A 23,446-nucleotide genomic window follows, 5' to 3' on the forward strand; every position below is an offset into this window, starting at 1 on the left:
CGAATTTGAAATTTTCGTCCTTCTAACATATTGTTCGTTTTTAATAACAGGCGAGTATGGTGGTGATCGTTTTCCGGCACTTCACTATTCTCGTTTTTAATTGTAGATCTTAATTTTGATTCGCTAATTTCTAAAGCATCGCACACGCGTTGTTGTACAGACGTTACCGATTTTAAAGGACCACCATTGTTTTTTTCCGCAATAAAGTACTTATGTAGGTTACAAATTAGAGTATCTACATCTAAAACACGTCTTGGCATTTTCGGTTAAACAGCACGAACAGATTCTCACAAAATTAACAATATAAGGCGTTACCAATTCGACAGAATAAATTCAACTGGAAGATAACAAATGTCCTTATAGTTTCTTATAGCATTCCTGATTTGTTTGTCGACCCATTTAGTTAAATTACCTATTAAAATTGCATTAGTTTGTCATACTTTCTCTAATTTGGTTTTGCACCTATTTGGGTAATTAAGTACTTTCACTTGAATAATTAAAATGCCAAGACAGTACCGTAATTAAAATACCTAGGTCAAAAAATGAGCTTTATTTTGATACTATACAGTATGGTGCAAATGAAAGGAATAAATTCGTTATTTCGTAAACCGGCGACTTTAAGGAAAAATCCTGAAACAGGTCGATTTTTATTTTTAAATTATGATATTTTGCCATAAATGTCATACTAGTAACGTCATCCATATGGGCGTGATGAAGTAATCGATGATTTTTTTAAATGAGAATAGGGGTCGTGTGCTAGCTCATTTGGAAGATCATTCAATTCTCTATTTATTAATATAAACATTTACATAATTGTTTATACAGGGCGCCCAAAAAATTTTTTTAATTTAAATTATTTGACAAAAAAAGAAGAATCTATATAATTTATTTAATTTAAAATACATTTTATTGCTGTTAGAAATCAGTAAAAAAATGTTTATATCACAAATAAACATTGTTTTTCGCTTAAATTAAATGTTCAAACTTCCTAAGAAACAGGTGGCTGGCGGGAGCTGGCTTGAACATTGAATTTAATCGAAAAGCAATGTTTATTTTTGAAATAAACATTTTTTCTGTTTCTGGGCAACAGTAAAATGTATTTTGAATTAAATAAACTACATACATTCTTCTTTTTTGTCAAATAATTTCATTAAAAATTTTTTTGCACGCCCTGTACAAATAATTGTGTAAATGTTTATATGCCTAAATAGTGAATTTAATGACCTTTCAAATGAGCTAGCACTCGACCCCTATTCTCATTTAAAAAAATCATCGATTACGTCATCACCCCCAGATGGATGACGACACTAGTATGATATATATGCCAAAATATCATATGTTGAATGGGTTTATTGACAGATTTTAAAACACAATGTAGGTATACCCCCAAAATATATTTTATTACTATTCCTTTCTTTTATCTGTTTCAATAGTTTATTAATGTTTCTTCACTGCTTATATCAATAATACATAGTCTCAATTTACAATCAATTACTTTCAACTGAATTTTAATCCCTTCCTTTCTTTTCTTTTCTACTCTAATTCTCACCCTTTAATTTATATCTCAATTTCATGTACCTACATTGTTGTCTATCAATTCACATTTATTACTGTTATTACTATATGACTGCTAATATACCCTTTTAGCTACAATTTTTAAGCTTTCCGATTTTTCATTCTTTTTACGACCACTACTCCTCTCATTAAAACATCAAGGAGTATTGACTTTAACAATTTAGGTTACAGCTGCACGTCCACATCTAACATACATATTAGATATCGACCCGTTTTGATCCAAACGTTGTTAGTCTTACACTAACACATACACTAATAAATAGAAGTCTTTAATAAATATAAATAAAAACAAAAATCTTTTAATAAATAGAAATAAAAATCTTTAAAACCGGTACAGATTTGTTGGTTGTCTTTCACCAACTATCTCTTCACCCTCAAAAATTCCCAAATTCCATAAACTTGTTTACCTTTGCAACATTCTCCGTCTATTCCACCATATCCCGTTAGCATAACTTAAGCAGATATATCATGTTAATGAATACTGAGGTAGTACCTCCTTGTAACCGAATCATTTAGTTACTTGTAACCGTTGACCTGAAGATGCTCTGCATACTTTAGAGAGCGAAACCGGTCGTCGGAAGTTACAATAAATGATTGAGAGTACGTCTGTCTTTTACTTCATTCAAAATATCATAATTTAAAAACAAAAATCGACCTGTTTCGGGATTTTCCCTAATGTCATCGGTTTACGAAATAAAGAATTTATTCCTTTCATTTGCACCATACTGTATATACGAGTAGTTGCAAAATTTACTGAATGCATTAACATTATTTAGTGGTGGCCGCATATCGAAATAACTACTCTGTGATAGACCACATAACGAATTAGTTACTCTGCGGTAGACCGCATATTGGATGGTAGACCGCATATCGAATCGGCACTAATCTATATATTTTTTCGTATTTAAAATATTACTTGCGGGTAAATCCTAATTGTTCTTTTAGTCAAGGAAGTCTCTTCGCATCTGCTCGGGAAAATGTTCTAGTCAGGTGTTTTGCATAATCTTACTCCTAAGTTAGTATTAAGTTTTTGCTAAGAAAGGTATTTCTAACAAGGGTGCATTGTATTTTATTATTTATCTTATTATTTTTCCTTAAATTATCCTGTTTATTAAATTTTAATCAAAAAATTACTAAAAATTCAATAATTAAATAGATATTGGCCCTCTACGCACCCGAGATCTACGCTTATGTTACTGGTATACCTAAAATATTACAATCGACCTGCCGATTCGTTTGTTTCTTTATTAATCCGTGACCGGTGTATCCCTACCGAATAGAGAGTACTATTTTAGTAAAATTTTTCGATTCTCCAATACTTTCTATGTAAATAATATACTCTTTACTGGTAACGATTAAGTCATTAGTTTTCGAGATATTGGACGTTAAAAATGAAACGGCATAGTTATTTTGATTCATTCATTCATTAATTTTAAACTTCCAATATCTCTCAAACTGATGACTTTATCGATATCAATAAAGTTATTTACATACAAAGTATTGGAGAATCGAAAAATTTCACTAAAATAGTAATTCACTCAGTGGCGTAGAATTTGGGGAGAGTCAATCATTCTCTATCACCTGTCCTATGCCTCTAGCACTAGCTAGAAACGTTTATTAATCACAATTTAGTAGGGTGTATAATAGTCACACTTTCTGCAAAGTATGATAAGGATACGTCAAATAGTTTTAAGGTACTTGGTAACAATAATTTTTAAATTTTTAAATAAAACACCCTGTAACTCAGTAAGTAGCCACATTTTATTTAAGAGATTTTAGAGATACAACTTAGAGATTCGATATTCGTAATAAAATTTAACCCTAAAAGGCCCCGTAGTAATATAACTCCAAGAAAAAAAAGAAGAAGAAAAAACGACAAAAAAATTTTGGTAGGTAATTAGTAAAAAATTCCCAGGAATCCAGTTATCGAAACGGCATTTCAAAATACTTAATCCCCGCGACGTTATTAAAAAAAAACAAATTATATACAAATTTGAATAATTTTTAAATGCCATTTTAGAGGGAAGTTTAATTGAAATTTGAATAATACATTTATCGAAAATATACATAAAAATAAAAATAATGACATCTTAAGCAGGTAAATATTTCTTTGGTAAAAACCGCGTTTTTGCAATTGAAAATATAGTAACATTTAATAAACAAATTCAATATCTCAAAAAATATTAAATATTTTTTGACAAATTTTTTTTTGCTTAATACTGGTAGCATATCGCAACATAGTCTGTAAAATAAGATATTTTATAGTGCTTATTTAAAACGCTAAAAATAATTTTTTGCGAATTTGTTTTTAAAATTTTATATACAATTATTTAAATAAATAGGGGGTCAAATTTAATTTAGTAAGTCTTATATAAAAGATTTACCCTTTATCTTTGCAGAAAAAAATCCCATAGACCTTCATTAATAAGTGAATTACGTTAGCAGTTAAAAAAGTTTTTTTTTTGCAAAAACGACCCCGTTTTAATTATTTAAACAATGATCCCCTTGTATGATTTGGATACTTTCTTGAAAATATCTTTTGTACCCACCTAAAATTTGATATAAAATTTGTTTTAACCTGTACGAATTTACATTTTGACTTTTTTTTTTATTTTATTAGGCTATATTGATTATGTTCAAAATAAGAGAGCTAAAAGGAACTACAACGTTAATGGGATTTTATTGTGTCATATGGTCAGCGGACCTCTATATTTGAAAAAAACTGCGTAGTGCTACAATTTAAATATGTGCATTTTTTGAGAAAGGGGCGAATTAGTCTCTAGGCACAGGGTGAATTAGGGTGAGATTTATGCACTTTTGATACAAACACGTCTACAGGAAAATTGTTCCAGGTTAAATTTACTATCGAAATATCACATTTTATAGTCAAAAATTTTTTTTTACAAAAATATATTCAAAAGAAGCCAAGAAAAAACACCAAAGAAAGCAATTTTGTTTTTTGCCCCATAACTTTTTTCCTCGGGGACATAGGTATAGGTATTGCTTTAGCAACCTTACCCTACCCGTACCCTACGGGTACGGGTAGGAACTCTTTTAGACAGTCCTATCAGGGAAAGTGAATCAATCCCTGCCCTCCGTAGATTCCAGGGGTTCCCTGGTCCGGGGAACTGGAACCTGCTTAGGGTCCCTTGTCTCGGGTTACAGATAAAGACCACAACGGTAGGCATAGCGAAAAAGAAGATCTTTGATACGGCGTGTATGGCGGAAGTGGCGACCCCTAATTTTAGGGTTAGTATAAAATTAAATGTAGGGTCTGATCCAGAGTGGGCGGCTCCAAACAGCGTCTGACCCAGAGTGGGCGGCTGATAACGAACTCACCAACCCGCATGGCAAGCGTGGCATTTTAACTGCCCATAACCCCCTTTCAAACCATAATGGCGAGCACTAAAGCACACGAATATGGTCCCCAGGTGGGTAGAGTATCTAGTGCCAAATCCCACACCTCGAAAAAGGTCAGTCTTGCGGAGTCTGGGGAAGACAAGAACTCGCTTATGAAAACTCAACGAAACAAAACCCTAAAACTAAACGTCTGCGCATACAATGCAAGATCTCTAAATGGAGACGAACAAATTTTTGCGCTACAAGAAGAACTACCGAAAATTAAATGGGATATACTGGGCCTTGCAGAAGTAAGAAGAAAAGGTGAAGAGAGAATACAGCTGAAATCAGGAAACATACTCTATTACAAAGGTAACGAAGACAACAACAACAACAACGGAGTTGGCTTCATGGTGAACAAAAGGATTGGCAGATATGTAAGCACATTTAGAGGAATTTCAGACCGCGTAACATACAGATATATGCACCTACCTCAACCTATCCATAAGAAGATATTGAAGCATTTTACGAAGACGTGACAATGGCCATGGAAGAACGTAAAACGAGAATAACACTAATTATCGGAGATTTTAATGCAAAATTAGGAATAAAGCAGGGTGAAGAGGAAACAAGGATAGGAAATTTCGGATATGGGTCGAGAAATAATACAGGAGGTACCTTAATGAACTACCTGGAAGAGATGACACTATATGCTATGAACTTGTTCTTTAATACGAAACCGCAACGAAAATGGACATGGATCAGTCCTAATGGTCAAGTAAAAAATGAAATAGACTACATACTTTCATCGGAAAAATCTGTTGTACAAGACGTAACCGTTCTTAACCATTTTACAACTTGTAGTGACCATAGTTAGAGCGAACCTAAGCATTAATGGGCAACTTGAAATGAAAAAGAAAACACAAAATTTACAACATTTAGATATGGAAAAATTAAGGGAAAATAAACAAGAGTATAAAGAGAAAATAAAAAACATCATGCCCGATAAGAATCAACTCGTAAATAAAGGAGTCGACGAAATCAATAACATTCTAACACAAACATTACTGAAAGTCGGGAAAGAAGTGGCACCCATGAGAAAGAAAATACAAGAATGGATCTCACATGAAATAAAAACATTAATGGAAAAACGGAAAACACTAGCTCAACAAAACAAGAGATCCACAGCAGAGTATTCGAAGATAAACAAAGCATCAATAAAAAGATAAAAGAAGAGAAAAGAAAGAAACAAGAAGAACAAGTTAAAAAAGTTATTCAACAAAACAAGAATATGAAGTGCTTACGACCAAAACTGGGAAAAACAGAAATAAATGCCATCAAAAATACTCAGGGAGAAGAGACCAACGATATACATGAAATATTAGCAATAATACAACAGTATTACTTAGACTTATATATCAAGAAAAGCAACCACCGACACAAGAAACTCTTCAAAAATTGAAAACTAAAATAAAAAATGCTAACTCTGACCTACAACTGGAGATTGAAAAATGATGACCCTGCGAGAAATGAAAAATAATAAGTCACCAGGAAGAGACGGCATTACAGTGAAGATGATTAAAAATGGCGGAAAAATTACAAGGGAAGTCTTATATATATATATATATATATATATATATATATATATATATATATATATATATATATATATATATATATATATATATTATTGAACAATATAATAACTACACGAAACATACCCAGTAATTGGAATGAAGCAATCACCCTATTATTGTTTAAAAAAGGAGACAAAAAAGATCTGAAAAATTATAGACCCATTTTATGTATAAATTGTTAACTAAAATATTAACCAACAGACTAACTCCTAAATTAGACAATTATCAGACCAAAGAACAGGCAGGATTCAGAAAAGGTTACAGTACATGTGATCACCTAATGACAATGAAGTTAGTTATTGAGAAAATAAATGAATACCAAATATTCATATATGTATATATGGCATTTATAGATTTTGAAAAGGCGTTCGACTCCATAGAACACTGGACACTGGGAAACAATCACTACACAATAGCATAGTAGATTACAGGTATTCAGAACTAATCTCTAATATATACAGTAAGTGTAACGGTCCACCCGTTATAATATAATTTTAGCTCTTTAATTATTTTTTATAATTATTTTCTCTTGACCTCCCAATTAATTTCTGTAACTTTCTCGTAAAGGACCACTTATGTGACGTCACACGTCGACGTCTGCGGAACAATTGTAGAATCGTTCCGTGACATTTAATTCATGTTCTGTGGTCGTTTGAGATGCTCCTCTTGGAAGGTGAGGGAGAAGTTCCGTGGCACTTGTGGTTGGAGATTCAACGAGCATGGATGGGTGGCGTGTGCAAATAGTAGGTCAAATTTAGAGGTTAGACCTCCAATATGTGAATTTTGGAGTTTGGATCACCAAAAACATATTTGTGGAAAGAATAAGTAATTAATCCAATGGGATTTCTGCACAACATCATCGTATCACACGGTAAATAGCAATATCTGTTTTTTATAAATAGTTTTTATAACCACCTGTTGTCACTCTTGTTCCAGGTGACAAAATATATATTCTTTCTGATGTGTGCGATGTGTAAATTTAATCAGTGAATTGTTCTTTTAATTATTCTATTATCTATAAGTAATATCTTTTAATTAGTCCCATATCTATAGATAATATTCATCCAGAGAAAATTCTAATAGTTTTAATTTTTTTTGGTTATACTAAAGTAACTTCTAATATCATTTATAAGTACCCTATAATAATTACTTTAAAGAAATCATATTTATTCCAAATCCACATGTCTGTAATGAGAACTCACATAAACTTTGTCAAGGTCAAGTACTTCAGTAATTAAGAGGTCTCTTTTTGTGTGTTTTTTTATTACTATCTATTCAAAAAAAACACTTTCCTAGTTTTTCTTCCTTTTCTTTGATTTATTGTATACTTGGGAAATTGAAATAAACGGGAGTTATGTTTTTTGTAGCCACCCATGTGAGAACTTAAAACACCTCGAAACACCCTGAGGCCAATCTCCAACCATAAGTCGCCAGGGAATACGTCTTTTTGGGAACAAGCTATGGGAGCGTTCCAGCTCAATTTTCGACTTGGCACCTGGGCCTACAGGAGTCATGGGGTCGCACCATCCTGGTGCATCATTTTCTAGGATGCAACCGCAACCTCGTTTGGGAACATTTAGTGAGGTGTTGTAGTAACTATTGGTTTTTTTATATTTCAGACTATCTGTTAAATACACTGTTTTTTTTTTCCAGATTTAGGTTACCTCTGGTTTTTTTTGACATATTTGTATATTAGATTATTTGGTTCCCAAACTTTGTATCTACGGTAACTTCTTGTGCACAGGAATAAGCCTAGAGAAAAATAGGTTTTTAATACTTTATTATTGCTTTGATATTGGTTTATGTAATTCGGGTAAATTTATTTTGTAATATTACTTGCTTGTTTCCCAAATATTTTACTGTTATTCGCTTTATTACATTTGTTCGGTTAATTTAGGTCATCGTCGGTATTTATCTCAACTTCATTTCTACTTTAGTCAATTGTATATTTAACTTTATTTATTCATTATTGTATTTTCCCTTAGTGAGGCTTTGGCCTATTTATTTGTATTATTTTCATCTTTGTCGGTTTCATTTAGTTGTACGTAGCAGGCGTACTATAACCATTTGGTAGAAGACTCATGTGAGTGTACCCTATAGGTAAGCAAGAGGTATCTAATTTTGTAAAAGATAACATTACTGTTGTTGTATTGTATAATATTATCTTTAAAATATAATATATGTCATGTTAGAGTCACAGCATAATATGCTTGTCTAACTCAGAGATTGTTAAAAATCTAGTAGTTATTTTAATAAATATTTATTTATTTTGTATATCATGAATTTTATTATTCCTTTATGTTTGTTATTACAGGTTTGATATATATAATATTTGACAGCAGTATAAGGTACCTGGGAGAATGATCGAAGATCATTTTCATGGCGCCCATGATTTGTTAGTTTTATTTATTTTGTTCGTCTTTAGCAATTATCCATCTTCATTCAGTTTCAGTACATTATTCTTATTTTATTATTTCATCTTTTAGTCATCATTACTATCTATATAGAGCTACTGTTCTTCGACAGGCATGCAAACGAGCCGTATCCATCCTTGAGTGTCAAGTGGTTTTCTTGCATCTCTTGCTAGCCAACTCTATTCAGTTTGCCTCTGTCTCTTCCCACTTCTATTTCTATCCCTTCTAATTCCCCTTTCTTCAGTACTACTGCACTTTAGTAGTATTTTTCCTATTGCGGCTTCTCAACGTAGAAGCCACACCCCACTCTCTTCTTTTCAGCCACAACTATTTAGTTACCTAGTCTTTTCTTTTTTCCTTACTTCTGTTGGAGTACCTATATCTTTCTTTTTACTTTCACTCCAACAGAAGTTTTCTTATTTTTGTTACACTGGCTGCCCAATGCGTGGTGCCAACCGTTTTATGGTTCTAAGACAGTAGTTCTTTTAGTTCAATTTTCTTTTATTGGAATTTTCTGTTTTATTAACTTTTGATATCTTTGTATACATGTTATTTCTGATTTATTTTTGGTCTTTAAAATTTTACGAATACTAAACAGGTAGACTTATGCTGCTTTTGGTTTTGATTAGTTTATTTTCGATACCTCATTTTTAGTTTTAGTGGTACAGCTCATATTTTAGTTTGAATTTTGTATTTTTATTGGAAAGTTATTTGTGTATTTAGAATGAGTATACATGACTGACATTATGTTCTATTATTATGGATTTTTAGTCCTTCTACCAATGGTAGTATGTTTGCACGTACAATTAATTATTGACTATATGCATATATTTTTTTTCTAGTGTGGTTATATTTTACACCTAACTAGAAATTATTTTCAGTATTTAGGTATTTTATTTACTTTATTGATTTGATTATTTATATATTTTGCTGGCATTTTTGATTTGTTGGTGTGTCGCTAATATTTTCTCCATATGTATCTTTGTCTTACAAACTTTAGATTATATTTTATATTTGTTAATTTTGATATTTGGGTTGTTTGGTAAGACAGGCACACACCACAAAGCACAATCAGTCCACAACATTAGCTTCTACACATGATACGTTGAATTCGCATGGTTCGGATGATTACAGATGGTCATCCAAATTATTTTTCTTTAATTGGTAGTGTTAAACATAACAATTATAATTATTGTATGGTAAAGTAGTTCCATTATCCATCTCAGTTTCTAGTTTTATTATTGTTGATAATAATATTATATCAATATGGGTACCATAATATAATGCTCATAGAAATCAGATACTTTAGGTTGAGATTTAAATATAAATTCTTTATTAGTTAGGAAACATTGATTCTATTTTTCTATTAAGTTATAGAACAATCTTCAGAAGAAGATTACCTTAACAGTGTTGTTCAAGCTAATCTCTTCTTCTGTTTGTCTTTAGCTTAGCTCAATCTTTAGTATGGTTAGAAATTTTAGTATAATTTTTTTTCCATCTGATAATGCAGGTACCTACATACATTGCTTGATTTCATCTTTGGCTTAGTTTTGATGACTTTTATTTATTACTTATTAATTTAATTATTATGTAGTACTTTATGTATGAGTTTATTTTTTTTTTGGTATTAGGTATGGTGCATTTTAATTATTATTATGAGTCAATATTATTAATTGCTAATCCTGTCAGTAGGATTATCCAATTAATAAAAACTTCACTTGTATTTTTGTCTAGTTTTTGCACACCTAACCCCTAAGTTAGAAGGGTTGTTGAGTATTATATATTTATATATTTGGATAGGTGAACTCATACAAGTATCTACTCTTGGTTAATATGGATATTATTATGGAACTATATGTTATGCACTACATATGTCAGATTACCTATGTGTTATATATTTTTGAATATTTGATTACCTACTATTTTTTTATATTATTTTTATATCTAGTTATGAATTTGCCATATTGGAAAGATGTGGTTTTTAATTTGTTATTGGGTTACTCTATTAACATTTGTCTCCAATATCTTAAACACTTTTTAATAATTTATATCCTTCTATCCTACACACTATGATTCTGGAATTAGATTGGAATGTTGATGTGAGTATGTATGGTTTCTTAAGTCTTTTATTGATTTCTTCTTGTGGACTAGCCTGTCCTTACTCTGTTAATGCTAGTGAGTGAGTACGTGGGTTCGAAATTCAGCAATTGGCCATTGCTATCCGGTTTCGTAATCTATGTCCTCATGGCAGAGTTTGCAGATGTCTATTCATCATGAGTTCCTAACCATTCTCCTGTAATTAGTCCACTTATTCCAGTTTTTGTTACAAATTGATAGGGAGGTTTAGTTAATTTGTATTATGTCTCGTATTTCATAGTATGTATGTGGAACTTTGACTGATGGGGGATAGATATCCTAGTGTGCACGTATTCATCGATCAAAGCTTTGACTATACCTATACATAGTAGGTTCATTAATTCAGTATTTGGAGTGTTTAGACAAATGAGTTGTTCATTTGAGTATATTCCCACTTCTTTCCTTAGGCATTAGTTTTGTTATTTAGATTTTGGAACATTTCCTGAATAATTCCACGTATGTGAGAGCGCATGAATCTGCAGTTTTAATTAAAATTGGTTGCCCGTTCTCGTCAATTTTTTTTTCCTATCACATATTTTTTTTTCCTATCACTTATCATAGTGTCATAAAACTTATGAGTTCATCATTTATTCTTTTTCTTTCTTACTTATTCTTACATTATTGGTACTTTATCTACGTCTGGTTATTCTCACATATCTGTTGTAGCAACATGTTATAGTTCGCGAATACCAGCACGAATTAGTTTATGTAGTTTCTATAATATTTTAGTCAATACACATTAGGTATTTATCTTACTTTTGATTTAGTTAGGTTACATCTCTGTTACTTAGTCTGTTAGTAATTTTTTTTGTGACTTATTTTGATTACTTAGTTTGGATAGGTTCATATTACCGGATGAGGGTGTATGTAGACCTAATTTATTTATTTTGTGCAGTATTAGTTACCATTGGATCCAATAATTTAGTTTATTTAGTATTAGTAAGAATTGGTCCATAAATTTGCCTGATCGTTCTTCTTTGGATATACTCTTATATAAATCTGGTGTCCATTGATAGTCCGATTTTGGATAAGTGTCCGATTCTTCATTTATTTTGTGTATTTGGTTGGATAGGTTCGTATCACCAGATGTGGGTGTACGTAGACCTGATCTGTTTATGTGGTTTAGTATTGGTGTGAATTGGTCCATAAATTTGCCTGGTCGTTCTACTTTGGATATGCTTTTTATGAATCTGGTGTCCACTGATAGTCCGACTTTGGATTAAGTGTCCGATTCCACATTTATTTTGGTTATTGAGTTTTGGATTCCTTTGGTATGTTTATTATTGGTATTATTTGACATTAGTGAGAATTGTTCCATAAATCTTCCTGATTGTTCTTCTCTGGATATACTATTATGAATCTGGTGTCCATTGTTAGTTCAGTTTTGGATAAAGTGTCCAATTCTTTACTTATTTTAGTTACTGTTTTTTTATTCACTTTGATATATTTACTTGTGATATGGTTCGAATTGGCTCACACCTTTTCCTGGTTGTTCCGTCCTTGGATATATCCTTTATAAATCTGATGTCCATGGATAGTTCAATTTTGGTTTGGTGCCCAATTCGACACTTAGCATTATTATGAACTTTAGTGCAATATTTAGTTCTGTTTTGACTTTTAAGCAATATTATGTCAATATTTGGTAACAGAGAGTAACATAGTAACATATTAGCATGAGTTTGAGTCATATATGTATTTATTTTTCCTTGATCATTAGTTTATGCTTATTGGTAATCTTGCGAATCAACGTGGATTGTTAGACTATTGTACATTTAGTTGTTATATTTTGAGGTTTAAAAAAAATTTCTTTGATAAATTTTTTTTTCCGAGTAGAAGGGGATTGTAACGGTCCACCCGTTATAATATAATTTTAGCTCTTTAATTATTTTTTATAATTATTTTCTCTTGACCTCCCAATTAATTTCTGTAACTTTCTCGTAAAGGACCACTTATGTGACGTCACACGTCGACGTCTGCGGAACAATTGTAGAATCGTTCCGTGACATTTAATTCATGTTCTGTGGTCGTTTGAGATGCTCCTCTTGGAAGGTGAGGGAGAAGTTCCGTGGCACTTGTGGTTGGAGATTCAACGAGCATGGATGGGTGGCGTGTGCAAATAGTAGGTCAAATTTAGAGGTTAGACCTCCAATATGTGAATTTTGGAGTTTGGATCACCAAAAACTTATTTGTGGAAGGAATAAGTAATTAATCCAATGGGATTTCTGCACAACATCATCGTATCACACGGTAAATAGCAATATCTGTTTTTTATAAATAGTTTTTATAACCACCTGTTGTCACTCTTGTTCCAGGTGACAAAATATATATTCTTTCTGATGTGTGCGATGTGTAAATTTAATCAGTGAATTGTTCTTTTAATTATTCTATTATCTATAAGTAATATCTTTTAATTAGTCCCATATCTATAGATAATATTCATCCAGAGAAAATTCTAATAGTTTTAATTTTTTTTGGTTATACTAAAGTAACTTCTAATATCATTTATAAGTACCCTATAATAATTACTTTAAAGAAATCATATTTATTCCAAATCCACATGTCTGTAATGAGAACTCACATAAACTTTGTCAAGGTCAAGTACTTCAGTAATTAAGAGGTCTCTTTTTGTGTTTTTTTTATTACTATCTATTCAAAAAAAAACACTTTCCTAGTTTTTCTTCCTTTTCTTTGATTTATTGTATACTTGGGAAATTGAAATAAACGGGAGTTATGTTTTTTTGTAGCCACCCATGTGAGAACTTAAAACACCTCGAAACACCCTGAGGCCAATCTCCAACCATAAGTCGCCAGGGAATACGTCTTTTTGGGAACAAGCTATGGGAGCGTTCCAGCTCAATTTTCGACTTGGCACCTGGGCCTACAGGAGTCATGGGGTCGCACCATCCTGGTGCATCATTTTCTAGGATGCAACCGCAACCTCGTTTGGGAACATTTAGTGAGGTGTTGTAGTAACTATTGGTTTTTTTATATTTCAGACTATCTGTTAAATACACTGTTTTTTTTCCAGATTTAGGTTACCTCTGGTTTTTTTTTGACATATTTGTATATTAGATTATTTGGTTCCCAAACTTTGTATCTACGGTAACTTCTTGTGCACAGGAATAAGCCTAGAGAAAATTAGGTTTTTAATACTTTATTATTGCTTTGATATTGGTTTATGTAATTCGGGTAAATTTATTTTGTAATATTACTTGCTTGTTTCCCAAATATTTTACTGTTATTCGCTTTATTACATTTGTTCGGTTAATTTAGGTCATCGTCGGTATTTATCTCAACTTCATTTCTACTTTAGTCAATTGTATATTTAACTTTATTTATTCATTATTGTATTTTCCCTTAGGTCGCGTTCAAAGTGGACGAGCAAAGAGCAAAGAGCAAAGAGCAAAGAGCAAAGAGCAACGAGCAAAGAGCAAAGAGCAAAAAGTGCACGTTCAGAGTGGACGAGCAAAGAGCAAAGAGCAAAGAGCAAAGAAGTGCTAATAGCGGGTAGTTACGCTAGACGAGAGTTTAGTTCTTTTCCACTCGGCAGTGTGGATAGGAGCGGTAGGATATTTGCTCTTTACTCTCACAGTAGTCCATGTAGTGAGACCGCTCCCGTCTGAAAAAATTTCCGATTCGGTCTCTTTGTGGATTCCTATTTAAAAATATTTTAAAATTTCCTTTAAACAAATCTGAAGGGTGCCGGGCGGAATTTTTGGGCAGAAATTGTTTAAACAATTTTTTTTTAACAAATACAAAAGATCACGTTTTTTGCTCTGGAACATATATTTTTAAGTTTTGTGGGTCATCTAAACAACAAAGGTATCTTGTAAATGTTCTCAAAAATTGATAGTTTTCGAGTTATAGGCAATTTAAAATCTGAAAAATGCGAAAATACCCATTTTCTAGGCCTAAATACTCATATTTAAATTAGTACTTTTGAGGTTGCCAGATACTTAAATTGAAGTTTAAACATTGAGCCTCAAGACTCTGAAGAGTGATCGCGTCTAACCTTAATTTATACCGTTGTTTTTTAATTGTTAAATATGCGTGTTTATTCGATTTTTTGCCGGTGTGGCGCGCTCTATTTCAAAAATCTCCTATTTTTCTCCGAAAATTATTTTTTCTAGATTTTTTGGGATTTTCTAAATAAAATAAGTTTCTTGACATTTTTCTCAAAAGTTAACAGTTTTAAAGTTATAAGCGATTTAAAATCCAAAAATGAGTTTTTTTGTCATTTTTTGGATTTTAAATCGCTTATAACTTTAAAACTATTAACTTTTGAGAAAAATGTCAAAAAACTTATTCTATTTAGAATATTCCAAAAAATCTAGAAAAAATAATTTTCGGAGGAAATAGGAGATTTTTGAAATAGAGCGCGCCGCACCGGCAAAAAATCTGATAAACACGCATATTTAACAATTAAAAAACAACGGTATAAATTAAGGTTAGACGCGATCACTCTTCAGAATCGAAGCTGAATGTTTAATCATCAATTTAAGTATCTGGTAACCTCAAAAATACTAATTGAAATATGAATTTTTAAGCCTCGAAAATGCGTATTTTCGCATTTTTCAGATTTTAAATCGCCTATAACTCGAACACTATTAATTTTTGGGAAAAATTACAAGATACCTTTTTTGTTTAGAATAACCCAAAAAACCTAAAAATATATAATAATAAAAATGGTATACATTTTTATTTTATAGTCGTATTACTCCGTAGAGTAAGTGCACACCTACATTGGATCCGATTTTCTCCGATCAGATCAGATCAGATCAGATCCGATCCGATTCGACAGGCGGTGCCTACATAGGGCTTTTCATTCACAGTCATTTGTTTCGAGCTTCTGTCATGTGTCACATAATATTAATTTATCTACGTCATACGTTATTGGTATATAAACAATACAAACCAAAGACGTATGGCGTAGATATGTCAATATTATGTGACACATGACAGAAGCTCGAAACAAATGACAGTCGATGAAAAGCCCTATTGGATCCGTCTTTCTCCGATCAGATCAGATCCGATCAGACCGGTTTTCCGGCGAGGGTGCCTACATTGGTTCAGTAATCTTCCGACCACCGACCACCGACAATAAGTTTCGATGAAGATGTGTTGAGATGATGACATTGAATATATTTAAACATGTTAGCTTGCAACCCCCAACTTGCAACAAACTTGCAACCAGTTTGCAACCAACTTGCAACCAGTTTGCAACCAACTTGCAACCAGTTTGCAACCAGTTTGCAACCAGTTTGCAACCAACTTGCAACCAGTTTGCAACCAACTTGCAACCAACTTGCAACCAATTTGCAACCAATTTGCAACCAACTTGCAACCAACTTGCAACTAAAATTGCAACTCAACTTGCAACCAATCGGAATGAAACCAAACACTTCTCGATGAGAATAGGAGAAGCTACTCCCGACGTCGGCCGATATCGGATCTGATCTGATCTGATCGGATCGGAGAAAAACGGATCCAATGTAGGCACTCCCATTTAATACTATGGGTTTATTTTTTATTTCGACGTCGGCCGACGTCGGATCTGATCTGATCTGATCGGATCGGAGAAAACGGATCCAATGTAGGCACCCCCATTTAATACTATGTGTTTATTTTCTATTCCGACGTCGGCCGACGTCGGATCTGATCTGATCGGAGAAAATCGGATCAAATGTAGGTGCGGCCTAACTAGGTGCATTTTTCCGTTGGAACTTTACCAGCTGCAGACGGGGGATGTGAATTGCATAGTGTAGAATTCCTTCCCTCTCGTCTTCACTGCAGCATCCATTTGACTTGCAAATTGGTCTTGGAGGTGTCACCAGGAAAGTGTACCAATAAGTTTTCAATTTAAAAATCTTTTAGTAATATTTTTAATATTTTCAATATTAATAATTTACTATTAGGATTGAAAACTACTTCGTCTAAAAATATATGTTCCGGAGCAAAAAACGTGATCTTTTGTATTTGTTTAAAAATAGGTATTTATGAAACAGTTCGTGAAGTATGCTTTTTGCGAACGCACGCGATATTTAGAGCACGAGCGACAGCGGAGCGAGTGCTATACATAGCGTAAGTTCGCAAAAAGTACTTCATGCACAGTTTCATACAATATTTTATCTACTCTACCATAAACAAATAAAAAAAACTGTAACTCTTCGTCACTGGAATTCATTTCTATTCTACAATTTTTAGAACTTTGACATTTAAAAATTCTAACTTCTTTCAAACCACAAAACTGTAAAAACTTTTGTCGTAATTTATTGCTCATTATGTCATCACCATGACAACGCCAAAGTTAAGGATATTTGATTATATGAAAGTGTGTTAAAAACAGTGCGAAAAAGTAAGTCCCATTTAAAATACATTGTTACTTCACGCTCACTTTAAACACTTCACGCACTGCTATCTATAATGACAGTTTTCACAAACTAAAAACTTACACGTAACATAACATAGAGTAGATAAAATTGTTTAAACAATTTCTGCCCAAAAATTCCGCCCGGTGCTCTTCAGATTTGTTTAAAGGGGACATTTTTGAATAGGAATTGACAAAGAAACCGAATCAAAAATTTTTTCAGACGGGAGCGGTCTCACTACATTGACCAAAGAAATCAAACTTGTTTGGTTTCGCCGCTTTGCTCTTTGCTAGCACTCTGTGCACTTCCGTTTGCCAGTATGAGTTTGATTTCTCCGCTTTGCTCTTTGCTCTTTGCTCTTTGCTCTTTGCTCGTCCACTCTGAACGTACGCTTAGTGAGGCTTGGGCCTATTTATTTGTATTATTTTCATCTTTGTCGGTTTCATTTAGTTGTACGTAGCAGGCGTACTATAACCATTTGGTAGAAGACTCATGTGAGTGTACCCTATATGTAAGCAAGAGGTATCTAATTTTGTAAAAGATAACATTAGTGTTGTTGTATTGTATAATATCATCTTTAAAATATAATATATGTCATGTTAGAGTCACAGCATAATATGCTTGTCTAACTCAGAGATTGTTAAAAATCTAGTAGTTATTTTAATAAATATTTATTTATTTTGTATATCATGAATTTTATTATTCCTTTATGTTTGTTATTACAGGTTTGATATATATAATATTTGACAGCAGTATAAGATACCTGGGAGAATGATCGAAGATCATTTTCATGGCGCCCATGATTTGTTAGTTTTATTTATTTTGTTCGTCTTTAGCAATTATCCATCTTCATTCAGTTTCAGTACATTATTCTTATTTTATTATTTCATCTTTTAGTCATCATTACTATCTATATAGAGCTACTGTTCTTCGACAGGCATGCAAACGAGCCGTATCCATCCTTGAGTGTCAAGTGGTTTTCTTGCATCTCTTGCTAGCCAACTCTATTCAGTTTGCCTCTGTCTCTTCCCACTTCTACTTCTATCCCTTCTAATTCCCCTTTCTTCAGTACTACTGCACTTTAGTAGTATTTTTCCTATTGCGGCTTCTCAACGTAGAAGCCACACCCCACTCTCTTCTTTTCAGCCACAACTATTTAGTTACCTAGTCTTTTCTTTTTTCCTTACTTCTGTTGGAGTACCTATATCTTTCTTTTTACTTTCACTCCAACAGAAGTTTTCTTATTTTTGTTACATAAGGCCACAACTACAATCCAACTTGAACAGAATACACACCCCATACCTATCAAAAAGGGCGTTAGACAGGGAGATACGATTTCGCCGAAGCTCTTTAACTAAGCTTTAGAAGACATTTTCAAGAGATTACAATGGGAAGAATAGGGAATCATCATTAACGGCCAATACTTAAATCACCTAAAATACGCTGATGATATCGTCATTATCGATACAGACAAGGAACAACTACAAATAATGATACAACAACTAGACCACGAAGCCAGTAAAGTTGGATTAATAATGAATTACAGCAAAACAAAAGTGATAACAAATCAAGAGGATGAGTTAAGAATCGTAGTTAAACAAAACCAAATAGAGGAAGTAAATGAATACGTATACTTGGGACAAATAATAAAATTGAATAGAGACAACCAAACATCAGAAATAAAGAGACGAACGAAGTTAGCATGGGCCTCGTTTGGTAAACTCAGCTTCATATTGAAGAATAAAAAATACCCTCAATATCTAAAAACGAAAATCTACGACCAATGTATTCTTCCGGTCCTTACATATGGATGTCAAACATGGACGTTCACAAAAGCGAATATGGACAGAATTGCGAAAACACAAAGAGCAATAGAAAGACAAATGATCAACGTAAGACTGTCAGATAGAAAAAGGAATTCCTGGGTAAGAAATATCACATAAATTAAAGATGCTACTCGTCAAACAGCTAAACTCAAATGGAAATTCTCCGGTCATACGATTAGACAAAAAGACGAAAGATGCAATAAAATTATTACAGAGTGGAGACCATGGACATATAAACGAAAGAGAGGGAGACCACAGATGAGATGGGTAGATGACCTAAAACACCAAGCAGGCTCAAAATGGATGCACATGGCTCAGGATAGAGAAAGATGGAGGAGCGAAGGGGAGGCCTATGTCCAATATTGGATGTCGCAAGGCTAATAGATAAGATTTCTTTAGCAAAAAAAATTTCAACCCATTCTCTTTAAAATGGCGTTTAGTAAAAGTCACTAGGATTTACATTTTACCAAATAGGATTTTTCAAAATTCGCCGCTCACAGCATTTTTGGGCCATTTTCCCTATTATTTCGCAAACATTGTTCTGCAACTTTTTTCTACGCATCTCTAGGTATATGTAATGGTACATTCTGTAGAAATAGAAGTCAATCACCTTTAAAATGGTCTATTCTATAAGGTTATACGACTATTTTTAAGCAAGTTATGCTTTTTCAAGCTTTTATACTTTTAATGATTTTTGATATTTTTTATGATTATTGTTTAAATTTCTTATCATGACTTTTTCTTGTACATTTAGGTATAATATACATTGTGTCATAAAAAAGCTTATTTTCTTTACTTTAAAATGGTGTATTGCAAAAAATTCTAGGACTATTTTTAAACAAGATAGGATATCCAAGAGTATCCATAGTTGCATATTATAACACAATTCTTAATTCCAAATAAGTTTTCTTAATAACTCTTTTTGATATTATAAAATATAAATGTACTTTACTTTTGAGCGAAATTCATATTCTTTAACATACCTCGTAAACTATTGATAAAATTTTATATCTGATGATTGCATCTCAGGTTTTAGATTATGCAGAGCATTTTATAAAGGATAATTTTTTCATAAAGTTAACAATAAGAAATTTTCCATATGGTTCCAGCTTAGTGGGACCTGTCGCATGTGTATATGTCATATTTTGAGAAAGTATATCTTGTTTAAAAATAGTCCTAGAATTTTTTACAATATAAACACAACATAAGTAAAGCAATTAGGGGGCGAATTTCCCGATTTTTTCGGCAAAACAAAAGGGACCAACTTTATTTTGAGGGTAACTTGCATAAATTTGATGCTAAAAACTTAAAAAAAAAAACAGAAATAAAACTTTTTTTAAAGACTTTAAAAAAGTTTTAATAATGAGCTTTTCCCAAAAAGTGCTTTATTTTTTGGTGATTTCACATTGAAATATTCAATTTTGAACCTATTTTTAATTAGCTATAACTCTGCCTCTACTAGATCTAGGGAACTAGGAACCCTCATACAGAAATATAGACAACTCATAAAGGTCCTCATATATGGACAATTTTGTTAACTTTTTTAAAGGATATATTTTTGCTAAGAATTTGTTTTTTGATAAAATACTTACTTTTTGAGTAATTTGTGAAAAAACGTCCAAAAACGTGTTTTTTGTGTGGAAAATAAACATATTTACTCGAAAATATCTCTAAAAATGAAGAAACTTTACTATAGAACAAAAAAGTCTCTCTCAGAATTAGCCAGTTGGTCGAATTCCGGACTAATTTTGCACGTATGAGTTTTAACATCCTAGAAGGGGTGAAATTCAACCCCTAAGCAAAAGCACACATCGGCACGATATCACTTTTTTTAACATGTTAGCTATGTGTATGCCAAATTTGATGTCAATCAAAGCGGTTCTTTAATTTGGACCAACAAACGTGATTCAATGTACTATATATTATTATGTAGTTGCTTAGGACAATAGAAAGACTATGAAAAATATTTTATAAAATGAAAAACCTTCAACCTTGTGGCTGTGTGAAATTGTTACTAAACAGTTCAAAATATTTCAAACATAATGTATGCGTTAATATTGTTACTCTGGTTTTTTCTCATCCCCTTTTCAACGTAGTTTTTATATTATGGTAGAAGATTATAATTTAAGTTTTGACTAAATAACACTTATAAAAAGAGAAAAAAGTGATATACGTCAAAAGTTGCATAAGAGAAATTTTACTATCTCGGAGAGACTTGCTGAAGGTCCCATTTATCAGAGTTGGAAGCGACTTCTAAGGGGATACAATTTAGATTTAGTGTTATTACAGTATAAGTCGCTGGTATGCAAATTTTAACCATTCGGACCTTGACAAAATTGAAACATTATGTTACAGACATATCGTTGTTTTGTTAAAGAGTTGTTGTAAAATGAACGTCTCAGTTCGCAAAAAAATGTTTTCTACAAAATTCGAGATGTGAGTAGAGATTTCTTAATTTTTTTTATCGATTATGACTCTGTTTAGGTTTTTATTGCATGAGTTTGACATCATTTTCTGTCAAGATATAACTTTTGTTTATTTAAACACATAATAGGCTGTTATGATCTAGGGCATTTATATAAAACACAATCGTAAATTAACTACAGTAGTTCGGATACAATTAGCGTCTCTTTGCAAAGACAATGACGTCGACTTTGCAAAGTAACAAGACACTTACTCAACACACACACTACACATTACACCTGAGTTAGTGATAAGTTATACAATTACGTGGCTAAAGGTTCTAGTTCTAAACCAAGGCCAGAAAAAAAAACTACAGTCGGAAAATGAAAGATTACCCATGGACGATCACATCAATCACTTATTTTGTATTTGAAAATGAAAGATTACCAATGAACGATCACATCAATCACTTATTTTGTATTTGCTGCCTTTTTCTATAAAAAACGTTTGTTATTTATAGAAAAAGACAGCAAATACAAAATAAGTGATTGATATGATCGTTCATGGGTAATCTTTCATTTTTCCGACTGTAATTACAATTATTATTATTTTAAACAAAACTCAAAATTAAGTTATTGTATAGAAAATTATTAACTAGTTTGATAGCTTTATAAAATAAAAAAAAAAAAGTCAATATGTAAATTCGTACAGGTTAAAACAAATTTTATATCAAAGTTTAGGTCGGTACAAAAGATATTTTCAAGAAAGTATCCAAATCATACAAGTAGATCATTGTTTAAATAATTAACCTTTAACTACACGCGCTGGCGTACTTTGTACGCCAGATATAAGAATTCTACTGGAAATATATTTAAAAATTTAATTTTTGACCTTGCTTAATTTTCTAACCTATCACTGGAATGTGCTTTACAATTTGGTTTTAGTTTCGTTATAATCGGCGTTCTGGAAAGATCGTAATTTACTTTTTATTATTGGTTATTTCCGGTGGTGGACAATATACACCAGGATTATATTACTATTATAATTCGTAATATAAGTACATATTTTAATTGTTTTTTAGTCATTATGGCAAAAAATGTATTTTTCTTTGTAAACAATACTTTTTCTCCTGTAAGAAATCACATTAAAAAAATTTTTTATTAGTAATTTTATTTATCATGGAATCCATTTATTCCATGATTCCAGTTATAAATCCCAATTGGCTTACCGAAAAGGAACTCCAAGTATTCACTGATGCCGAATAAGGTTTATAACAAACAACTAAGTGTATTTTTTCAAAAAAAAAATTAAACAAATCCGCTGTGTTTAAGTGTATTTTCTTGTGGCGTACAAAGTACGCCACGCGTGTAGTTATGTTATAACTTGATGCGCACGTAGTTAAAGGTTAAAAAGGGGTCATTTTTGCAAAAAAATTACTTTTTTAACTGCTGAGGTCATTCAATTACCAACGGAGGTCTATAGGATTTTTTTCTGCAAAGCTGAAGAGTAAATATTTCTCATAAGACTTACTAAATTAAATTTGACCCCCTAGTTATTTAAATAATTATATATAAAACTTTAAAACCAAATTTGCAAAAAATTATTTTTAGCGTTTTAAATAAGCACTATAAAATATCTTATTTTACAGACTAAGTTGCGCTATGTTACCAGCATCAAGTAGAAAAAAATTGGTCAAAAAATATTTAATAGTTTTTAAGATATTGAATTTGTTTATTAAATTTTACTCT

At 32.0% G+C, this 23,446-nt stretch overlaps 1 long non-coding RNA gene across 1 annotated transcript; it reads left to right on the forward strand.

Annotated features, from left to right (window-relative positions):
* Positions 1 to 7,754: 7,754 nt before the first annotated feature.
* LOC126889427 (uncharacterized) lies at positions 7,755 to 18,047 on the forward strand. The gene is made up of 3 exons (XR_007700025.1): positions 7,755 to 8,210; positions 14,136 to 14,462; positions 17,866 to 18,047. It is a non-coding gene; the product is annotated as an uncharacterized LOC126889427 (long non-coding RNA).
* Positions 18,048 to 23,446: the final 5,399 nt, after the last annotated feature.

This window comes from Diabrotica virgifera, chromosome 8, assembly GCF_917563875.1.
Source record: "Diabrotica virgifera virgifera chromosome 8, PGI_DIABVI_V3a".
NCBI lineage: Eukaryota > Metazoa > Arthropoda > Insecta > Coleoptera > Chrysomelidae > Diabrotica > Diabrotica virgifera.